Genomic DNA, 9,857 nt, shown 5'->3' with positions numbered 1-9,857 from the left:
TTGAGTCCAGGGACCCGGGTCTCAGTCTCTTGGCCTCCCTTTTCTCTTCTCCTGAGATTCCACTTCTGGTGATGGCACAAATAAACACAGCCAGACTTAGTTAAAGAAGTGGGAATAGATCCTATTCAATAATAGCTGAGGCTACAGAAAGGCGCTGAGAGAAATAAGAAAGACTAGCCACTCTACTACCACTGCAGGTTAGCAGAAGCCTGCACTAGGCGTGGCCATCAGGGAGTGGTGTCTGTGCACACGAGCAGAGTCTGGCACTGGGCGTGGCCATCAGGGAGTGATGCCCAGTGTATGAGCAGAGTCTCGCACTGGGCGGGGTCAGCAGGGGACAGTGGCTCATGGTTCCATCTTTGTCCTCCCTTCTTCAGGGTGAGGACTAGAGCTCTTGTCTCAGGAAAAACTGCCAGCGTGCTGGGTCAACCACCAGGGAGCGGCAGACGGGCCTCAGGGATACACGCAGCTTGAGGGTACTATGGGTCACGTGTGTGGGGATGTGGAGCTCCTCCTCAGACCTGCTTTGGCTCTGAGGAGGTCCTCCTAGCTCGAGGCCGCTGGGTCCTCCCTGTGTGTCAGGGCTGAGGAGATACTCCCAGGTCAGGACGCTGGGTCCTCCGTGTGTGTCAGATCTGAGGAGGTTCTCCCAGGTCGGGACGCTAGGTCCTCCGTGTGTGCCTCGGGTCTGAGGAGATAGATACTCCCAGTTCGGGACGCTGGGTCCTCAGTGCGCGTGGGGTCTGAGGAGATACTCCCAGCTCAGGGACGCTGGGTCCTCTGTGTGCCTCATGTCTGAGGAGGTCGTCACAGCTTGGGGACCCTGGGTCCTCCGTGGTCCTCATGTCTGAGGAGGCCCTCCCAGTTCGGGGACGCTGGGTCCTCCGTGTGTTCCTCAGGTCTGAGGAGGCCCTCCCAGCTCCGGGACCCTGGGTCCTCCGAGTGCTTGGGGTCTGAGGAGATCCCCCACGTCAGGGACCCTGGAACCTCCCTGTGCCTCATGTCTGAGGAGGCCCTCCCAGCTCCTCTGGGACCCTGGGTCCTGGGTGTGCGTCGGGTCTGAGGAGATCCCCCAGCTCAGGGACCCTGGGTCCTTCGTGTGTCTCCGGTCTGAGAAGGTCCTCCCAGCTCAGGGACCCTGGGTTCTTCGTGTGCATGGGGTCTGAGGAGGTCTTCCCAGCTAGGAGACGCTGAGTCCTCTGTGTGTGCCTCGGGTCTGAGGAGTTCCTCCCAGCTTGGGGACTCAGGGTTCTCTGTGTGCCTTGGGTCTGAGGAGGCACTCCCAGCTCTGGGACCCTGGGTCCTGGGTGTGAGTCAGGTCTGAGGAGATCCCCCAGCTCAGGGACCCTGGGTCCTTTGTGTGCCTGCGGTCTGAGGAGATACTCCCAGCTCGGGGACCCTGGGTCCTGGGTGTGCCTCATGTCTGAGGAGGCCCTCCCAGTTCGGGGACCCTGGGTCCTCCGTGTGTGCCTCGGGTCTGAGGAGGCCCTCCCAGCTCCGGGACGCTGGGTCCTCCGTGTGCCTCATTGTCTGAGGAGGCCCTCCCAGCTCTGGGACCCTGGGTCCTGGGTGTGCGTCGGGTCTGAGGAGATCCCCCAGCTCGGGGACCCTGGGACCTCCATGTGCCTCATGTCTGAGGAGGCCCTCCTAGCTCAGGGAACCTGGGTCCTCTGTGTGCGTCGAGTCTGAGGAGATCCCCCAGCTCAGGGACCCTGGGTCCTCCGACTGCGTTAGGTCTGAGGAGGTCCTCCCAGCTCAGGGACCCTGGGTTCTTCATGTGCATGGGGTCTGAGGAGGTCTTCCCTGCTCGGAGACGCTGAGTCCTCTGTGTGTGCCTCGGGTCTGAGGAGTTCCTCCCAGCTCGGGGACCCAGGGTCCTCTGTGTGCCTTGGGTCTGAGGAGGTACTCCCAGCTCGGGGACCCTGGGTCGGTGGTGTGCCTCAGGTCTGAGGAGGTACTCCCAGCTCGGGGACCCTGGGTCGGTGGTGTGCCTGGTGTCTGAGAATCATCCCAGTTCAGGGACCCTGGGTCCTCTGTGTGCCTTGGATCTGAGGAGATAATCCCAGCTCAGGGAACCTGAGTATGCCCTTTTCCCTGGGTCTCCCATCTCGGGGACCCTGGGTCCTCCATGTGCCTCCTGTCTGAAGCAATACTCCACCAGCTCGGCACCCTAGGTTCTCTGAGCACCTCTGGTCTGAGAAGGTAACTCCTAACTTGGGTACCCTGGTGGGTCACATGTATGGGACGGAGAGTTGCCTTCTTCTCAGCAGACTCAAGCATACTCCCACCTTGGGGACAATGTGGTTCATGTGTATGGGGACTTGGAGCTTCCTCTTAGAGCAGACTCAGGAATACTCCCAGCTTGGGGACACTTTGTGTTGTGTCTACAGGGACTTTAGGGTCCCTTCTCTTTAGCTTCAGTGAGACTCACAGCTTGGGGACACTGTGGATCAAGGCTATTACTCTGTTCTAAGACCAGCTGTGGGTCAAGGCTATAGGGACACCTAGAGCTCCATTCTTTTCAGACCATCCTCAGGCAGATGCCTGTCTTGGAGACACTGTGGGTCATGTGTGTAGGGTCATACAGAACTCCCTTCTCCTCAGAGCAACCTCAGAGGGATGCCTCGCTTGGGGACACTGAGTCATATCTACAGGGATGCTCTTCTCAGACTAGCCTTAGAGATATCCTGGTTTGAGGATTCTGTGGGTCATGTCTATAGGCATTCCCAGAGCAGCCTCTGAGAGATTTTCCAGAAACTTCTGGATAAATAGGCGGCAGGTGAGAAAAAGGTGGGAAGTGGGAAGAGAAAGCAGATTCACTCCCTGCGCCCATTTGAGAGCTGAGGATGGAGCCTTGCTCTCCTTCATTATTTCAGCAAGGTTTACTTTGGGGAAACATCCCTTCAAGAGGCTCTGATTACTTGTCATCAAAACATGGCTACTTGGATGATTTCTGGCGCAGAGGGAGGAGGAATTGTTCTAACTGCTTATTTTTACTGTATTAAAGCAGGAAAAATATTAAAAAATGGAAAAGTAGATGTATGAAACCCACAAGGTTATTTAAGTTAAATATGTTATTTCTAATAAGCCAGAATTTGTGAAAAAATAATTCATGGATTTTATGGAACTAAATTAATCAAAATTTTGATTGAGAATACATTTTGTCTTTGGTTGAGCAAGTCAGTTTATTTGGCAGTGTATTTGTAATGGTATGCTAAATACTGTGTTGACATTCTACATCTGCTGAAATATCTTGACTATATAATGCTTTGGTATTATACCACAAAGTTAATTGAGGAAATTAATTTTAATTAATTGAAGTATTTATTTTAAGTAATGATTTCATTCTTTCCTCCTAGATCATGAACATTTTAAGTAAATCCAGAATTTGTTAAAAGTCAGTTAACACTCAACCGTGGACCCCTATGTTCCTGGTTTTTGTCTCAATGGGAGATCTGTAAGCATCATTTTAAACTTTTTAAGTTGATTGATCATTCATAGTTTTCTTATTTTAATCTTATTTTCTTTATTTAATCTTATTTTAATTAAAGTGTGTTTTTTTTGAACTAGGAAATTACCCATTCCCTCTAGGTTTCCAATTTTATGTAGTAGGTTTCTGCAGTTTGATTTTTAATTTCTTCTCTAACTTTGAACTTCTGCTATTTTTATCAACAATATTTTTAAATATACTTTTTAGTTTACCTTGTTTTGATTGAATTATCTTGTTTGACAGTTCTCATTATTTCAAAAAGTTTTCATTATCATTTTCTTATTAAGGTCTTTGGGACAGTTTGTGTAACTTGGTGGCAGATAACTTGATTAACATGTGAGAGTCCCTGGGTTCCATTTCAGCACCAGACAATATTTCTTTGACAGGACCCAAGTGTCAGGGGAATTGTTCAAAATATTATGCATTTACACACACACACACACACACACACACACAAACACACACACAGATCTTTTCCAAATTGGGTTGAAATTATTCTAAGCAAAATTTGCTATTCAATTTTATAGAAAGAAAGAGGATGGTGATATTTTAAAATTCCACCTATTGATATTACATGATATTTCAGCTTAAAACCACTGAAATAATTACAGTGTGTAAGAGAAAAGTCAATAGATTCTTTTAAAAAAACAGATACATTTACCAAAATAGACTTTTTTAAACAGACGTTTTCTACTTTTTCAAATTTAGAAAGCATATTTGAATATCTTATTAAAGTCTTACATTCATCAAGTAGTTAGTTTCTCTTACTCCTTGCAAGCAAGGGAACTGACCTTCTAATAAGCATGCTTTATATATTGTCAGAAGTTCTTTTTGGAGAACTCTATTAAGTGTTTCTCATATATTCAAAACATCACTTAAAAGCATACCAGTGACCTTTTGATTTCATCAATCTTAATTTCTTTTGAAATAATGTGTGTATACATTAGTACTTACTAAATATTACTTTGTGTAGGAAATCACGTGATTTCATTTTATATAAATGCTGGTGCTCTATATTATATATTAATGATTTCAAAATATGAGTTGACTATAACTCATATTTTGAAATCATTTAAAACATACATACACTTTTTACCATATTTTAATGAAGTAATATAAGTGGAGACTAGACATGTTAATATCATGAGCTGAAAAATAATTAAATATAGTTGAATTATTTTGGGGTATTCAACATAATGGTTTCCACCTTTTTCTATAAATGCCCCAGTTGTCTCATATTATATGCTTGGTTTGGAGTATTCTTTTAAATTTATTTATGGTGATGAGAATTAAGCTGATAACCATGACTATGTTAGGCAAGCAATGAATTTCAGCCCTTTTAAAATATTATGTTGAGACAGGGTTTTGCTAAGTTCCTGAGGTATTGAGGCTGGCTTCAAACTTTGTGATCCTCCTGCTTCAAGCTACAAAATAGCTGTGATTACAGTTCAAAGTGCCTAGTATGGCCTAGAGAACTTTATGTCATTATCATGTTTCTAATTTCTTTTTTTCACTCCAATACACATTTATTCAACTAAAACAAAACATCTTTAAACATATTTTAACAATGTACAAATACATTTACAACATAATCTGCTGATTAAAAGACTCCAACAAAGTTTGAAGTATCTCAACAGAATTTAAAACTGCCGACAATAATTTGTAGATTGGTTTAGTTTACAGTTAAATATATTGCCTTGTTTAAGAAAAATTATTAATACAAATGTATGATTTACAATATCCCCACTATAGCAAGAAAATATAGATTCATAAAATGTCTTTAGGTATTTATTATGCCAAGTATTTAAATGATTATATTTACTATGACATAAGAATAATATTCATTTAGTACTAAAAGATTTTATTAGTCCAGAGACCACTGAAGAGTTTCCAGGAAGTTGCAAAATAAAATATGACTATCCTTTCTATGAAATAAATAGAACAGCAGCAATCCATGGGTATCCCTTAAACATAAACTATAAAGATTCCGTTTATTATTTAGACCTTAAGTATAAAAATAAAAGAAAATTTTAGAAACTAGTTTCACTTGTGCATGTCTAAGGTAAACAATTTCAACATGAAGTATATATTTAATATTAACAATTTTTTTAACTCATACAGAAACCAAGTGTTTACTCTTAATCATGAAATCAACTTATTTCTGAAAATAACCTATAGAAATAATATGTAAACACACATACCTTTGAGATAGATTAAGAACATCCTATATTCTATGGATCAAAATGCAAATATCTCTGTAACATATGTAAACTAACACATTAATTTGGGATATACAGATACATTACTATATGCATACATATGTACACCATAAAATAAATTCTGACAATGTTCTTAATGATATCATACTTCCCAGCCTCAAATACTAGAAAAAGAAAATTAAAACTTTGTTTAAAAAAAGAAAACAGTTTTTATAGTAACTTTGCAAGTGAAAACAAAACAAACAAACAAAAATCAATGCTCCTTTTTACACTGGACTGAGTTCTAAACAATTCATGATCATGAATCTCTTCAGCCATTCCCCAATATCACAGAAAACATAATTTTCTCTCTATTCAAGAAGTCTGTTCATTTCTGGTGTTTTGTCTTAAAAACTGCATTCCAAGATACCAGGTAGCCATGCTGGTTAAATTCTTCTGGCTGCCCACTTGCACCTAATGTAACCATACAGGTTGGCACCCTGTAGCACCACACCCATGGTAACCATGCCAGCCATTTTACTCTGAGGGAGAAGAGAGCACTAAAGGCAAATATCACCCACAGCTCTGGACAGGCAATTAGTCCTAAGCAAAAGATTCTTGATTCAGCTTCTGAAACAGTTTTATTCTCCTGAGGAGATGCATTCCTGGACTCAAACACCCAATGACTCTTTCCATCCTCATCAATATGATTCCACCACCCAAGGCCTACCATCAGTCTCTACCTGTGACATTCTTCACTGCCCAAAAGTCACGTGACAACAACAAGATAATTGTCACCATACAAGCAATAATGCTACTGCTGAGCAATTCACAGAGAAGATAGACTATAATGGCACAGACTCAGAAGAACAAATGGAAAAATGATGCCACTGGATGTCGGATTTTAGATTTTCTTAGCCTATTAGTTGTCTCTTCTTCTGCATCAAACAATGAAACATCTTCAGTGTCATCATTGCTGTCCTGAGTGTAAGGCTCTGCCAGCGTCTCCTATTCCTACGTGATTGCAGGGTACCCCTACAGGGCAGGTCACAAGGGAGCTGAAGAGGTGCCCGGAGGCTGCACCCCTTTCACTTCCTCGAGTGCATGAAGTGCAAGATGGGCCAAGGAAAAAGACCACCAGCACCCCACCCACCACACAGAGCATTTCTGCAGCCCAACATCAGATCCGCCCAGCGCTTGGTTGAGGATGGGCTTCTCCTCTCCACACCCCCAAGCTTCCTGAACTCGGGGATTCCTGGGTCACTCCTCCTATGAGGGCCTCGGAGCACCCAGATCACCTCCACAACAACTACCCTTGGTCCTCCATCCTTCCCGCCCACTCAGCTCTTCCTCAAGACGGACAGCCAGAGGGGACACAACACAACCACCCCTGTGTGCCCAGCTCACTCCACAAACCCTGCAGGAGGGACCCTTCCACCCGCCAAGCCTAGGCCAGCCGCTCTCCGTGCCCACAGCCCCTCACCTCATGTTTCTAATTTCTTAATAATTTTCTAATCTATATTATAGCCATTTTCTCCTTCTAAATGGTCATCAAAGTTTTTTTTTATTATTCTGAGAGGATATTTAATGTGAATATACTTTATGATGTGACACCTCTGGTCACAATAGGCTATTTCTATTGTAAGAGTATTTTGATTCTTAACTGTTTTTCAGACTTAACATTTTCCTAAGAGTGGTGATTGTTCACTTTCTATTTGATTACACAAATAAGGCATTGATTTACAAAAAAATTGTGGTGCTAGGGATCAAACCCAGGGCCTCCTGAATTCTGGATAAGGTATGCCACCACTGAGCTACATCCCAGCCCCATAGATTCTTTGTTTTTATTAGCTTTATGACTAGCTATATCAATGAGAAACTTACATAGAAATTCAACTACATTTGAAAACATTCAAGAGTTTTGGCAGCCAATATTTTTTATGATTTCTAAAATATAATTTCCCCGTAAAACACGAGAATATCTAAGATCACTCATAAACCATGCTTCCATTGAAGTTTCTCTAGTTTTACCACTTCTGAAGAACATCATGGAGGAAGCTGACTCTGATATTCTTTTCAATTTTTCTTTTTTTAGAAAGCATCATAAGTTAATGTCACAAATTCTGTTTACATTTTTCTTTTAAATATTTTTCCTAGTGGCAAATATTTGATGCTATTACTGTTGAAGGGTAACATAGAAACAAATGAAAGATAAGAATTCCTTGGGATCAATGATTCATTCACAATGAATCAATCTGCTCTTGTAACATATTTTTTATCATGACTCTTTTGAAAAAGTTCAACCATGACTTGAAATAGTGTCTCTAAAATGTAGATTTTTTCTCTAAAGTTTTGAAATTTTTAGAGAGAAAATCCATAACCTAGCAATAGCAAAATAAATAATGATAAGTTTAAACATATTATTACTTTAACATAAAACATATAAAATAAGTATTTATCTTACATTATGTTAGTTTGACACATTTTTGTTATAAATGCTCTTAACAAAATGCAGAACTAGTTAAGAATGTCAATTATTAGTAATTGACATTCTGAGTAATTAAATGAGCAGGTATTTGAAAAATATAGCCATATCTTAAGATTTTATTTTAGAGAAGTTTATGTTTACACAGAAATTGCAAAAAAATGCAGAGATCTACTATGTAACTTCTACCCAGTTTTTTTCTCTTATGACTTACGTGAGCTATCTCAGATGTGCTAACTTCATACATGATTTTTCATGATAAACAGATACTGATATGCTCTTATTAACTAATGTCTGTGTGTCCTTTGGATTCTCAGTACAGCCGCTTTCAGTTCCAGGACCCCATCTAAGATCCGGCAAGACAGTCATCCTGTCTCCATAGGCTTTTCTTTGTGGTGACAGTTTCTCTGACCTTAATTTCTCTGATGCCCTTGAGGGATGAGGAGGACCTGACAGTTGAGGAGTACCTGTCAGGTACTTTTTAGATTTTCAGTTGATGTTTTTCTCATATGTAGACAGGTTATGGAATGGGGAAAGCAGATTACAGATGAAGTGCTGTTCTTCATTTCATATCCTCAAGGTGCTCACCTGACTGATGTAGTGTTTACCAGATTTCTCACTGTGAAGTTATGTAAGTTATGTTTCCCTCTCTCTCTCTCTCTCTCTCTCTCTCTCTCTCTATATATATATATATATATATATATATATATATATATATATATATTGTTTTGGAGTAAGTTACTATGCAGAGCCCCCTCTTAAGGAGTGGGAAGTTAGGCCTAACTCCTTGAGGGCCAAATGTCCACCTCAATTACTTGAAATTCCAGATAAGAGGTTTTTATTTAGCCTCTTTTTTATCTGTTTAGTCATTTATTTGTAAATAAATGAGCATCTGGATATTTACTCCAAGATTTTGTTTGTTATCCAACTCTATAGTACTTTGCTGCTTACTTCATTCCTGCTTGAAGCATTTGGGAATAGCTTTGACCATTCGTTTCCTGTTTTGTTTTAACAGGAAAGAATAGTATAATACCCTCAATTAGGCCTTTTACACTTATAAAACATTTCACTGAGGCTTTAAATACAATATAATATCCTTATGAAGACTCTAACATATATAGTATGCACTGAAATAATATGAGTTTGTTATCAATAAATATCATTAATGATACCACTGGTTGATATCACATACACATGGAGACCCCTAGAAAATAACATGTCAAACCATCAAACTCATAAGATATCCTCACAGAGAACTAGGAAAAATATAATATCTTCATTGAGGCATTTGACACGTATATGAAATCCTTGTGGAAGCCTATGTCATATAAAAAATATTCTCAATAAGTTCTCTAAAACTCACATAAAAACTAAGCTCTTTGACACCTATAATATTTTCAATGAGTCCTCTATACACATATAATCAATAAGGGCTCTGACATATAATGTCCTCACAGAGGTTTCTAACATGCTCAATATCATTACTGAGGCCTGTGTCAGTCATAAAATATCCATGAGAGCCTGTGACAAATAAGAAAAACCACATTGAGGCCTCTGAAACACAATAATCTTTTTATTCAGAGCTCTCACTAAACACATGAAACTATTTAAAAAGACACTGTCTTCACTGAGGGCTCTGACATATAATATATTACTTACTGACTCTTTTCACAACTATAATATT

The 9,857-nt window shown here is 40.8% G+C and overlaps 1 pseudogene; it reads right to left on the bottom strand.

Annotated features, from left to right (window-relative positions):
• Nucleotides 1-6,063: 6,063 nt before the first annotated feature.
• LOC144251800 (Golgi apparatus membrane protein TVP23 homolog B pseudogene) lies at nt 6,064-6,489 on the bottom strand (annotated as a pseudogene).
• Nucleotides 6,490-9,857: the final 3,368 nt, after the last annotated feature.

The sequence above is a fragment of the Urocitellus parryii genome, unplaced genomic scaffold (genome assembly GCF_045843805.1).
Source record: "Urocitellus parryii isolate mUroPar1 unplaced genomic scaffold, mUroPar1.hap1 Scaffold_226, whole genome shotgun sequence".
NCBI lineage: Eukaryota > Metazoa > Chordata > Mammalia > Rodentia > Sciuridae > Urocitellus > Urocitellus parryii.
Note: the sequence above shows the minus strand (reverse complement) of the source record. Positions and strands in the feature narration are given on the sequence as shown.